Genomic DNA, 13,885 nt, shown 5'->3' with positions numbered 1-13,885 from the left:
AGCGGTAAGGGGTTAAAAAACGAATACACACGATCGGAATTTCCGTCGGAAAAAACCTTGGATGGCTTTTCCGACGTAATTCTGCTCAAGCCTGCCTTGCATACACACGGTCACACAAAAGTTCTCTGAACTTTCGACCGCCAAGAACACGGTGACGTACAACACTACGACGAGCCGAGAAAATTAAGTTCTATGCTTCCGAGCATGCGTCGAATTGTTTCTGAGCATGCGTAGGAATTTTGCGCGTCGGAATTGCTACAGATGATTGGAATTTCCGATAGGAACTTTTTCCCGTCGGAAATTACGCCAGCAAAAGTCTGATGGAGCATACACACGGTCGGAATTTCCGACCAAAAGCTCACATTGGACTTTTGCTGGCAGAATTTCCGATTGTGTGTATGGGGCATAGGGTTCCACATTCACAGTGACTTTAATTCACAATTGGTCTTTTGACACTATTGTGATACCCACTGTCATTTTAAAATGCAATTGTTTTTAATCCTTTACAGATATCAGTATCAAGAAACTTTTTAAGGTTATCTAACATTTTTCAGAAAATAACATGTCTCATTAAGAAATCTTAAAAATATGTGCATTACTTTAAGGGGACATTGAAAGGCTATCTTTAGTCCAAAACCAAATTTATCCCCAAATCTTTGCTTCCTCTTCTGACCCAGCTTTCATTTATCTTCCTGTAGTGAGAAACAGTTTTTATGACTCCATAATGTCATCACCAGGCATATCAAATTCTTGTAGGGGGCAGCTGCTAGGTGGAGGGATAGGAAGGTACACAACACCTGTTACTACTGAAGTAGGCATGCTCCCAAAACTACACAACTACTACTCCTAAAATTGAATTCCCCACCCATAGTCAATGGCCAGGCTCTTGGAAGGCAAGGTATCATCATTGTTTGGTGGGAAAGAAATCAATGTATGCATACAGTGTGACAGCACTGGCACTATTGGGTGCTAAAAAGTTAACATGCAGCAGATGAAACAGTAGATGGCTTTTGTGTGTGTGTGTGTGTGTGGGGGGGGGGGGGGGGGGGGCAACTGCTGACAATGTAAAATAATGATGAGTAAATAAACCAATATTAAACCCAAAAGCAAACATTTATTATACTGCAGATTACCAATTCTTAGATGTAATTGCTGCATTAGTTTTGGTTTAGGCTTTTTCTCCCCTAGTTTCATCTGTGATCCAGCCAGTAAGTCTGTTGTTTTTAAAAGAACACACTTTCTTGCAGATATATCAGTTACAGGGTTGAAAGAAACCATTTAACACTGACAGGGGTGTTTACCAGTTTACCATGATCAGCTTTTATTTATTTATGCAAAACCTTTAATGAAAATGAAAAACACTGTGTGCTGTAACTGCATATAAAGTATTAACTGGAGTTTGGATTACATTTGTTTCTGTATTTAGATTTGCTAGTACATCTAACACTCCCCTCCCCCAGACTGACAATGCTGCTGTCCAAAGGTGCCCCCTGTGCTCCTTCATCCTGAGTTGGGGGGAGGGGGGGGGGTAACTGGCCAGATCACTAGGTGAAAGCAGAGGAAAAAAATTAGAAAAGGAAAATTAATGCAACCAACCCATTGGTAAGCTGCAATATATTAAATTTTTTTGTTTTGTGTTTAATACTACTTTAAGATGATTAGGAGGGAATTTCTGTAGTGTAGACCATCAGGTATAGGGAGGTCTCACAACACTGCTTGGGATTTCACTGCAGCAAAGGCAGCATTGTCAACACACAAAAAGCTAGTTAAAGTTATGTTTCTGGCAGAATATTTTTTTTGTAATTTAAGAGGGATACAACATGCCTGGATTGAGGAGAATAGCTACATTTTTTTTTTTCTTTATTTGCCTGCACATACACTTAAAGTATTTTGAAGGTTTCTTTTAGATGCTCACGTGAAAGCCTAAAATGGTTGTAAACCCGAATAATCAAAAAAAAAAAACTGCCTCAGACTGTAAAGCAGAAGAAATCGGTTGTCTCTAGTCTGATCAGTCAAGAAGCAGCCAGTCATTTAAAATCCTCCCCTTTTTCCTTCATTGAAAAAAAACAACACATCCAAAAAATGTGTGTTACCATACCCCCTGTGCCTGACAAATTAATAATCAGTCTCATGCACAAGCAGGGGATGTGTGTCCCGCAGCTGGGCATAGCACATCCACCGAGATCGCCCCCCCTACCTCCTCCGGCTCCCCAATGATTGGCTGCTCCTCGCCTGAGCATAGTTGGTCTAGATGAAGTTAGGTGTTGCCTTGTCTTATTTTTTTTTTTTCAATCAAAAGGGTTTTTATTTTGCATAGGAAACAAATATGTATAACATACAGGTAAAAGTACATATCGTATACATAACTCGGAGTTCTCTCACATCATTTTATGGGTACAATTATCAGTTTACCTAAGGTTATTATAAGACAGTTCTATCTACATTCTGTCAGGAATATCACCTAGCATACTGTTATCTTTTATTATCTTTTATTTCTCTTATTAGGAGCCTGTTAACACTGTCTATCCATTCCTCCTGGTGGGAACTCGCGGAGTAATCCACCACTGGGCAATTAGTCTCCTCGCCGTGTATAATAAGCGAATAAGCGCTATGCGAGTGGGTGGGGGTGCTAACTCTTTGTCTATTCCCCCCAGTAGACAGACCACTGGAGTTCTCTCAAGAGTAGGGATGAGCTTCGAGTTCGAGTCGAACTCATGTTCGACTCGAACATTGGCTGTTCGCAAGTTCACCGAACAGCGAACAATTTGGGGTGTTCGCGGCAAATTCGAATGCCGCGGAACACCCTTTAAAAGTCTATGGGAGAAATCAAAAGTGCTAATTTTTAAAGGCTAATATGCAAGTTATTGTCATAAAAAGTGTTTGGGGACCTGGGTCCTGCCCCAGGGGACATGGATCAATGCAAAAAAAAGTTTTAAAAACGGCCGTTTTTTCAGGAGCAGTGATTTTAATAATGCTTAAAGTCAATCAATAAAAGTGTAATATCCCTTTAAATTTCGTACCTGGGGGGTGTCTATAGTGTGTCTGTAAAGGGGCGCATGTTTCCTGTGTTTAGAACAGTCTGACAGCAAAATGACATTTTGAAGGAAAAAACTCATTTAAAACTACCCGCGGCTATTGCATTGCCGACAATACACATAGAAGTTCATTGATAAAAACGGCATGGGAATTCCCCAAAGGGGAACCCCGAACCAAAATTAAAAAAAAAAAATGACGTGGGAGTCCCCCTAAATTCCATACCAGGCCCTTCAGGTCTGGTATGGATATTAAGGGGAACCCCGGCCAAAATTTAAAAAAAAAAATGACGTGGGGTTCCCCCTAAATTCCATACCAGACCCTTCAGGTCTGGTATGGATTTTAAGGGGAACCCCGCGCCAAAAAAAAAAAAAAACGGCGTGGGGTCCCCCCAAAAATCCATACCAGACCCTTATCCGAGCACGCAACCTGGCAGGCCGCAGGAAAAGAGGGGGGACGAGAGTGCGGCCCCCCCTCCCTCCTGAACCGTACCAGGCCACATGCCCTCAACATTGGGAGGGTGCTTTGGGGTAGCCCCCCAAAACACCTTGTCCCCATGTTGATGAGGACAAGGGCCTCATCCCCACAACCCTGGCCGGTGGTTGTGGGGGTCTGCGGGCGGGGGGCTTATCGGAATCTGGAAGCCCCCTTTAACAAGGTGACCCCCAGATCCCGGCCCCCCCCTGTGTGAAATGGTAAGGGGGTTCCCTGTGACGGGACTTCCCTGTGACGTCACGGGGAATGCCACAGGGAAGTCCCGTCAAGTCACCGTGCGTCAGAGGGGGGCGGGGTCACCGGGTGGCCTCGCCCCCCGTTATTTAAGAACTGTCAGACGAGGAGCGCCGTCACACAGCGGGAGCCTCCCTCCATGCCAGCATGGATTGCGGAGCGGCCCGGAGAAGAAAATGAAGAAGAACAGAAGAGAAGAAAAGAAGAAGAGAAGAGCGGGAGCCTCCCCCCTATGCCATGGGTGCGGAGCGGCCCGAGGAGAAGAAGATAGAAGACGCCGCGGAGGAGATGCTGGACGAGAACGCCGAAGAACCAGAAGAGCCAGAAGAACCAGAAGAACCAGAAGATGAAGGAAGATAGAAGAAAGAAGAAGCTGTGTGACGGCGCTCCTCGTCTGACAGTTCTTAAATAACGGGGGGCGAGGCCACCCGGTGACCCCGCCCCCCTCTGACGCACGGTGACTTGACGGGACTTCCCTGTGGCATTCCCCGTGACGTCACAGGGAAGTCCCGTCACAGGGAACCCCCTTACCATTTCACACAGGGGGGGGGCCGGGATCTGGGGGTCACCTTGTTAAAGGGGGCTTCCAGATTCCGATAAGCCCCCCGCCCGCAGACCCCCACAACCACCGGCCAGGGTTGTGGGGATGAGGCCCTTGTCCTCATCAACATGGGGACAAGGTGTTTTGGGGGGCTACCCCAAAGCACCCTCCCAATGTTGAGGGCATGTGGCCTGGTACGGTTCAGGAGGGAGGGGGGGCCGCACTCTCGTCCCCCCCTCTTTTCCTGCGGCCTGCCAGGTTGCATGCTCGGATAAGGGTCTGGTATGGATTTTTGGGGGGACCCCACGCCGTTTTTTTTTTTTTTTTTTTGGCGCGGGGTTCCCCTTAAAATCCATACCAGACCTGAAGGGCCTGGTATGGAATTTAGGAGGACTCCCACGTCATATTTTTTTTTAAATTTTGGTTCGGGGTTCCCCTTTGGGGAATTCCCATGCCGTTTTTATCAATGAACTTCTATGTGTATTGTCGGCAATGCAATAGCCGCGGGTAGTTTTAAATGAGTTTTTTCCTTCAAAATGTCATTTTGCTGTCAGACTGTTCTAAACACAGGAAACATGCGCCCCTTTACAGGCATACTATAGACACCCCCCAGGTACGAAATTTAAAGGGATATTACACTTTTATTGTTTGACTTTAAGCATTATTAAAATCACTGCTCCTGAAAAAACGGCCGTTTTTAAAACTTTTTTTTGCATTGATCCATGTCCCCTGGGGCAGGACCCAGGTCCCCAAACACTTTTTATGACAATAACTTGCATATAAGCCTTTAAAATTAGCACTTTTGATTATTCATGTTCGTGTCCCATAGACTTTAACGGTGTTCGCATGTTCGAACGAACTTTTTTCCTGTTCGCATGTTCTGGTGCGAACCGAACAGGGGGGTGTTCGGCTCATCCCTACTCAAGAGGTATCATATATACTTCCGAGATCGTATCCAGTACTTCCTTCCAGTATCTGAACAGCTTGGGGCATTTCCAGACCATGTGGAGCAAGTCCCCATGGTCGCATTCACATTTTGGGCACAGGGGTGAATCTCTAATTCCCCACTTATAAAGTTGGAGGGGGGTTCTGTACGCCCTATGTAGTAAATAGAGGTGTGAGAGTTTCTGGGACGCAGATATTGATACTAGAGGGGCGTTTACAAGGCATACATCCCAACTGTCTCTGTCTATCGTTCCAATATCCTCCTCCCAACGCTGTCTGAATGGTAGTCTAGAAGGGTCTTGTATTCGTGCGAGAAGAGCGTTATAACATCTAGATATCATACCCTTTTTAACTTCCTCCAGAAAAACACCCTGTATGATCGGGTGTTCTGTTTGTTGGATCCTAACAGATCTATTCTGGGTTTGTAAGGCATGACGCAGTTGGAGATATTTATAAAAATTACTATGTGGGATCCCAAACTCTGTTTGAATCTGCTGAAATGATTTAAGGGTGTTATCTTGGTACAATTGTGAGATATATTTGTTGCCTGCGTCATCCCAGTTCTTAAAGCCTTTTAGTTTTTGTATTTCTTTAAGTTGTCTGTTTCGCCAGAGAGGCGTGCTGGATAAAAAGCCCGTAATTCCCAGCAGTTTCTTGACATAGGACCAAATTAAAATCAACAATTTAATCCTAGGAGCTTCCTGGTCTAAATGCAAGAATCCCGCCTCCAAGTTTGCCAGTGCTGAATAATTATTTTCTTCTACGAATCGGGTCCTTCGGATCCAGCAAGCCCCATCCCCCTAGTTGTTGCAATTGGGACGCCAAATAGTACATTCTGGGATGAGGGACTGCAAGTCCCCCTTCCTTCTTGCCGTGCTGTAATGTTGATAGTTTTATCCTCGCAAATTTTTTCCTCCACACTAGCTCTCTAAATTGGGTCTCTATCCTATCAAACCATCTTTTAGGTATCCATACCGGGGAGTTATTAAAAATATATAACAGTTGTGGTGCCCAGACCATTTTAATAAGATTAATTCTACCAACTACAGATAGGGGGAGTTTACACCAAGCTCTGCACTTTTCACGGAATTTAGTTAATAGAGGTGTTAGGTTCTGGTCAATATAAGTGGCTGGATTAGGAGTCGCCTGAATCCCCAGGTAGCGAAACGAGCTTACTTGTTGTATCATCTCTGCACCTAGGGGCAGTGGAGTATTCAGAGGATCAAGCGGCATTAACACCGACTTATCCCAATTAATGGAAAAGCCCGATAATTCTCCAAAATCCTTAATGAGGGACATGACTGTTTGTAATGTATCTTTTGTGTCCCCTAAATAAAGCAAGGTATCATCTGCGTACATGGACACTACGTCCTTATTCATACCCCTTTGGAAGCCTGCTATTCTGGAGTCTCCTCTAATTTTTGCTCCTAAGGGTTCCAGGGCCAAGGCAAATAGCAGGGGCGACAATGGGCACCCCTGCCTAGTGCCTCTAAATAATGGAAAAGGTTCTGAAAGTTCCCCATTAATCCGTATCCTGGCAGTGGGCGCGGCATACAGAAGCTTTATCCAGTGAAATAAAAGTGTCCCCTAGTCCCATGTTCTGTAACGTTTCTCACAGATAAGGCCACTCGACACTGTCGAAGGCCTTAGCTGCGTCTAGTGAAAAAATTGCCCTATTGCCCGTATTGTCCACTGGGAGTTGTAGGTTCAGGAATAATCGTCTTATGTTTTGGGCCGTGGATCTCATGGGGATGAACCCGGATTGGTCTCTATGTACTATTTTATGAATTACTTTGGCTAATCTATTTGCTAACATCCGAGCCAGCAGCTTAATATCGGATGTGAGCAGTGAAATGGGCCTATAAGATCCAGGGGAGTTCTCATCCTTACCCGGTTTTAATATACCAATAATGATCGCCTCGTTCATCGAATTTGGCAATGAGCCCTCCTCTAGTGCCTCATTGTAGACTTTCAGTAATGTAGGAAGCATGGAGTCAGCATAACATTTGTATACCTCTGACGGGAGACCATCTACACCCGGTGATTTGTTGTTTTTAGTTTGAGATAAGGCGATGTCTAGTTCCTCTGCTGTTAAAGGGGCATTAAGCATGGTCCTATCTTCTATTGGCAGACTGGGGAGCTCACAGCTTCCTAAGAAATCTTCTATTGCACTGTCAGTGGGTGTAACTTTAGAAGTATAAAGATCAGCATAGAAATTGCTAAAAACTGTCAGGATATCGGGAGTAGAGCATCTCAGAGTTCCCTGTGCATCGCAGATGGCGGAGATGAGAGAGGATGATTGCTGAGATCTAGCCATTACCGCAAGCATATGACCAGTCGTCTCGCCCTCCTCGAAATGTGATTGTTGCAGAAAAAAACATTTGTTCTCCTCCAACTGCAATGTCAGCTGCCCGGACATTGTCTGTGCACTCAACCATGCTCTCTTAGTGTCTTCTGTGGGGTCGTTAATGTAATTGTTCTCAGTCTCGGTGACCCTATTCCGTACCAATAATTCCCAGGCCTTGGTATCGGTTTTAATCTGTGTTATTGTTTTGATAAGCTGTCCTCTCAAAAAGGCCTTCGCTGCATCCCAGACCACCCCCAGTTTAGCCGTACCAATATTATCCTGTAAAAACAGTTTGAGTGCACCTCGTATGGGGTCTGGTTCAGCAAACAGCGAAAGCCAGAAGGGATTAAGTTTCCATATTGGGCGTCTGATCCTACTTGGTAGTGAAATGGTCACCCAGAAGGCAGAATGGTCAGATATATGCCTATCTGCATATCCTGATTCCTCTATTAGATGGAGCATCTTGTCATTCCCAAGGCCCAAATCTTTTCTAGATAACCCATCATATGAGGCTGAATGACAAGAGTACTTTTTGTCATCAGGATGCTTAGACCTCCACACATCTATCAGCCCCATTTCTTCCAGTATTCTAGCGAAGGGGGTGCTACTTTTTGTCTGACATGCTCTAGCAGCAGGTACAGGTAATTTGTCCTTGAGGAAGTTTAAAAAATTATTATAGTCTCCCATTGCCAGTAAGGGTACCTCTGGGTATTGGGCCATAAAACTCACCAGGTGTCTAATAATCTCTGAGTTATACGGTGGGGGTATATAAATGCTAGCAAGAATACATCTTAAGCCTAAAATTGTACATAAAAGGAATACATATCTGCCAGCCGGGTCTATACGTTTTCTAATGCAATTAAATTGAACATCCTTCCGGATCAGTATACTTGCTCCCCTTGAATAGGTGGAGTAGGTTGCATGAAGCTGGTTCATATATATTCGCGGGCTAAGATTGGGAGGAGGATCTGCAGAGAAATGAGTCTCCTGTAAGCAGACTACCCCCGCATTCAGCGACTTGAGATGTCTAAGAACCGCCAGTCGTTTCACCGGATTTCCCAGTCCCCTGACATTCCAAGTCACAATGGTCAATTTAGCCATCCCCATCCCGTTTTAGAAGCATTGACCAGGCCAGCATATCTCTCATTAGGTTTCCCAGGTTGCACATCAACATAACATCTGGAGGAGGTGAAAAATCCCCTCTCCCTATATTATATTTAATTTCTCCTTTCAGAAAATATTTGGGTATCTGTAGACATAAAATCAGATTCCAAGGCAAAGAAAAATAATCTAGCAGGTTAGCGTATAAGTACAGAAGGCAGTAAATTTTTATCTTAATGTATATTGCTCTGTATGGCATAGCTCTAAGAGTCAACAGTTCACACAACCACCAGCGGCTGTAGTGTTAACTATTCCCACACAACAGGTGTGTGGGGGGGGGGGGGGGTAAAAAGCCTTGAAAACTCCCAGTTAACCAGCAGGTTAGTTCTTATAGGGGTTTTAAAGCTATGACAGGCACGTGTTTCTTCCTTGGTTGCAATCAAAATGGGGGGGAAAAAAGCAAAAAAGGGGGAGGGTGAGACGAACAAACAGTACTCCTCGGCCGCCTGAACATCGAAAGTGAGTGTAGCAACTGTCCACATCAATCAGCAAACTTAAATCGTAAGGCCCTCCCACGGCCCAGGCATCCACCCCAGAAGAAAAAGCCAGGGCTCGCCAGACTATTGCATATCCAGGGTTTAACACTTAAGCAGGGACATCTCTTTGTGGTCTGGCAGCTTTAAGGGCCCTCTCTTCACGATCTAGCCATTGAGCCGCCATATCTGGGCGATCAAAAAAACGAGTTTCCCCGAGTGCGACCACACGGAGGCGGGCAGGGTACAACATCGCATATGGCAGATTGAGGTCTCTTAATCTTCTTTTGACATCCATAAACTTTGCTTGCTGCTTCTGGAGCTCAGCCGAGAAATCCGGAAACAGGGATATCTTGGAGTTTTCAGCAACCAGCTTACCTCTAATGGTTCTGGCTTTAGCAAGAATGGCATCTCTATCTTTATAGTTTAGGAGCTTAAACAGAAAAGCACGAGGGTGATTGCCAGGGGGTAATGGGCGAGATGGCACTCTATGCGCCCTTTCCACCGCAAATAGCGGAGAGAAAGCTTCTTTTCCAAATGTAGTGAGAAGCCATTGTTCGATGAAGGTGACTGAGTCTTTACCCTCTATCCTTTCCGGAAATCCTAAGGCGCGGACATTGTTGCGACGCATGCGATTTTCTAAATCATCCAAGCGTGTTGCATGCTGATCTGCGAGATGGCAGTTATACTTTAAGTCTCTTTGCATGGGTACTAAATCATCTTCAATCACACTTGTTAGCGAAATTTGGTTGTACGCAAAGCACACAGCCAAATCTCCTGTTTCTAATCATAATAGCAATTTCGTCTAATGATATAATACCAATGCATCTCACCTTTTGATCGTATCCATCCTCTGGTGTGTGTGTGTGTGTGTGTCTCATGCTCACAACAAATAATCACATCCTCCTCCTTCAGGTTCCAAAAACCCACTGCTTGCCAGCCTCCCTTAGCTGTCTGCGTGAGCCACTTTATTAGCATATCAATAGGAGGTCCCAAAAGCTCGAGGGTTCCGCCTCCAACAGCCAAACACCTCTTACAAAGCTTGTGACCTCACAGGATATCAATGACCATATAAGGATTTAACACAGGAAAATGCAACAACCAATGAACAATGACTACAGGAGTCTTATGGGTGTGTCTGAGCAGAGACAGGGTGCATGTATGTTTTTAGAAGCCACATGGCTTTCAAACATTAACCCTGTCTCCAACCAGAACCCAAAAGACTCCCGTATTTCCGTTGATAGAAATCCTTATTATACATTGTTCCAGAGAACAATGTATACCTGGATTATTCTACTGTCTTTGTGGACTAGAGATTATCGGCAGGTGTACACTCATTGGGCCACAAATGTGTTGATCAGGCACACAGGGGCAACATGAGAGTACACTCGTTAAACCGACAATGTCTTTGCAGAGCGAACACATCCCCACCAGACGATCGTTCTGTGCATCGCACAGGGGCCCTTAGCTGGCGGACATGTCCCCACTCCACAAACATTTCTCTACATCCCCAAAGAGCTTTTCACTACCAAACGGATCTCAACCAGGGTTGGCCTGCCCCAGTCAGCTATTAGAGCGGGCTGTGGTTGATCAGACACTGGGAGACTCTTATGACAACACATTAATATAAAATTTTCCACAACAGTCCTTCCTCTTGTCATATGATCCCATGTGTCCCTCGATGAATCCTGATCTTCTTAGTCCATAAAAAGTAAAACACGGCTTGACATGTAGACTCTGTTGGAGATGACGTGGTGAGCTGTAGTAGTCGCCGGTCGGTCTGGGATCCTCTGTATCTTGTACGTGGGTCGGACTTCAGGGCATCTCATCAGGGAAGATGTGGTCATCTGCTCAGGCTCTGGTCACGCGTCCAATCAGGCAACAGGAGCACCTCATCATGGCATATAGAGGGAATAGAAACAAAAACAACATGAGTATATATACCCCTACTTCCTTCACTATGATCCGCTGCAAGATAAAAATTAAATCTCCAACGATTCCCAAACCCTTAAAGATTCCAACCTTCACTATCTATAGCTCTGGCTTTGCCTTGTAGGGATCTAAACCTTATCCATATGGGCCTGAACTTTGTCACTACTATCCCCGATCCAGATATAACAATCTTTACTTATAAATTCCCAGAAACCCCCCTTGGACTGTGGGAACTTCCTTGTAGCTTCAACAGTTACATGAAACATCCCATCCTCAATGGATGAGAAATTGTTCAAGCGTTTCATAAGCTCAAGCCCCCACCGTGTACAAGCAATTCCCTTCCAGCTGTCCCTACCATTCTTAACTTCTCTCGCGCCATCAGATCCTCGCGATCGGCCGCGACATAAGATGCTGAGACGAGTTTCACCAGCACACATGAACCTCTTGCCTTACAGGAAATTACCTTATAAGCTGTAGATTCGCATTAATACCAAACTACAGTTGAAGCACACTTGTGGGCTACCTAGTTATCCCGATACCAAAGCTGGCAAGAACCAGAGCGATTGTTAAAATTATAATTAATTTTACCCTCTGGAAATGTTTTGTTAAGTTCCTTTGACAGGTGTCTGTTTGGATTTTACTAGTCTGTCAAAACTCCTCACACCAATATGATTGTCACATATAGCATGTACCGCCGTCATTGCTGGGGCACTAGTACCCGACCATGTGTCCTGTTCTCTTTCTTAGCTAGTTGGGATGCTTTTCATCGTTACCCTTGCCAAAATTTATTAAACAAAAAAATATAAATCAACAAAGATACTCCTCTACTCTTTTGTGGTTGATCCGCTTCTTGCAGTGTCTGGTGTGGTCTCATCCCTCAAGCTTCTTTATAATGACCCAGTCACCTGGTTAGGAAGAATGTAAACTGGTTATTGTGTCAGGGTCCAGGATGGACTCATGAACCCTGTGGTGGACCTTTTGAAGTTCATGTTACAGTGATTGCACCCACCCCATCAGCTGAGAATGTAGGTGACAGCTAATGAGGAAAGTACAATTCTGTTTTTGGTTGACCTTCAAACAAACCTCATATGACAATAACCCAGACATCGGGACTGTGGTCACTGCATAACCTGTGCGTGGCTTACCATCCGGGGTGTAATACCTGGAACCAGTGACAAAAAGGTTCTTAGCATCTGGGACGGGAGCCTCCTTCACCAGACTGCTGCTTGCTGATTCAAATTCCATCAAAGAAAGACAGTCTTGGCACAAACTTGGTTAGAATTAGAGCGGTTAGTATTGTTGGTTTGAAAATGTGTTATTCTCACCACTCTCATCCCCCCTTTTCTTCCCTCCTCATTACAAACTGGAGGAAGACATGCAGGGTTTAGAATGGTGCAGAATAAAACAGTGAAATAGCCTATGATACTTTTACCTTCTTATACACCTGTACACACACTTCCAGAAACTGGACCTGAAAAGATACTTATAAACAAAAGTTACTCTATCCTTCAAAGAATGGTAAACAATACAATATTCATGTACACTGGTAAATTGTCACTGACATTCCACAAAACCGACAATAACTAAACCCTCTGTAAATCTTACTTTCACGTTTTTTTTTTTTTTTTCCTAAAATACAACAGCCGCGACACGCAAGAGGGCTGTCACGGGAGGTTCAAACATCTTGTTACCACATACAAACATTGAAACAAAGACAAACATTTAGGTACAAATGTGGGGGAGATATTTCATAGTTCCCAAAAAAAACGAAAAAATAAAAACGACCAGATGGAATGCTTCCTTCACTCTTTTAGTGATAGAAAAAGAATACAATTTGAAAAGCACGAGAGCATCTCAAAATCTTTGCATGGACCAGCCACACAAAGTTCAAAAACAGGCCTGTGTATTTTTAATCACACAAATGTGTACTACACATCCATCAACTCACTCAACATTACAGATTTCTGAAGCCACAGCTGAACTACTTCCAAGGTATTTTTATTCTGGGGTCTCGTACCTCCAGCCATCAAAAGTACCTTCCAAAGGAATACACCTTACTGTACCCTCCGACCATATCTGCCAATCTTTAAGGGGTCTCATGTCCGGAGCCCCAGACACAGATCTCATGTGAAGTGCAGCTGTCTGACTGGTGTGGAGCCTCATTTTTTTCCTCCAACGCATGGATGGCACATTACCCATGACGACTCGAATCGCTTATGACGGTCCCTGCGTCCAGGGCACCCTTGCACTAGTTTTCAGATCATTGCTGCTTAGTGACTATTTTTACAGTACTGGCACCCGGCGTTCTCCGATTATTTTACACGGCCTCCCGGTGTGCTAGCGTACTAATCCTCACATTTATATGCTCTACAACCGGTTATCGGCAGGGCTATAAATGTGTTGTCAGACAAACTACAAAGCACCATGAAATCCTCAACTATTCAAAACAATATTATGGCTTCTCTCTGTACCTGGATATTACAATAACTTGGATGCCTCCTGTTTGCTCTCTACCCAAAACTGTATTACAGTATAAACCTTAATTTAATTTAAAAATAAAAATGATTTCGTCCTTCCAAACACAAGTCAAAAGACCCCAAGCCCCTCCCACCAACTTCCTGTTGCACACCTGAGTAGGAAGAGGGAGGGGAGGGGAAGCCTTCAATAGCTTCATATTTTTTCTATCAAGACATTAGAAATCTTCACTAGAAACATAAACTCCTT

General features: G+C 44.4%; 1 protein-coding gene across 1 annotated transcript in view; it reads left to right on the top strand.

The window, feature by feature from the left end:
* Window positions 1-13,885, top strand: part of LOC141145987 (uncharacterized) — a 374,157-nt gene that overhangs the window by 128,345 nt on the left and 231,927 nt on the right. The gene's annotated exons all lie outside the window — the stretch shown is intronic.

The sequence above is a fragment of the Aquarana catesbeiana genome, linkage group LG05 (assembly GCF_042186555.1).
Source record: "Aquarana catesbeiana isolate 2022-GZ linkage group LG05, ASM4218655v1, whole genome shotgun sequence".
NCBI classification, from domain to species: Eukaryota; Metazoa; Chordata; class Amphibia; order Anura; family Ranidae; genus Aquarana; species Aquarana catesbeiana.
The sequence above is the reverse complement of the archived record's forward strand: the minus strand, read 5'-3'. Positions and strand labels throughout refer to the sequence as shown.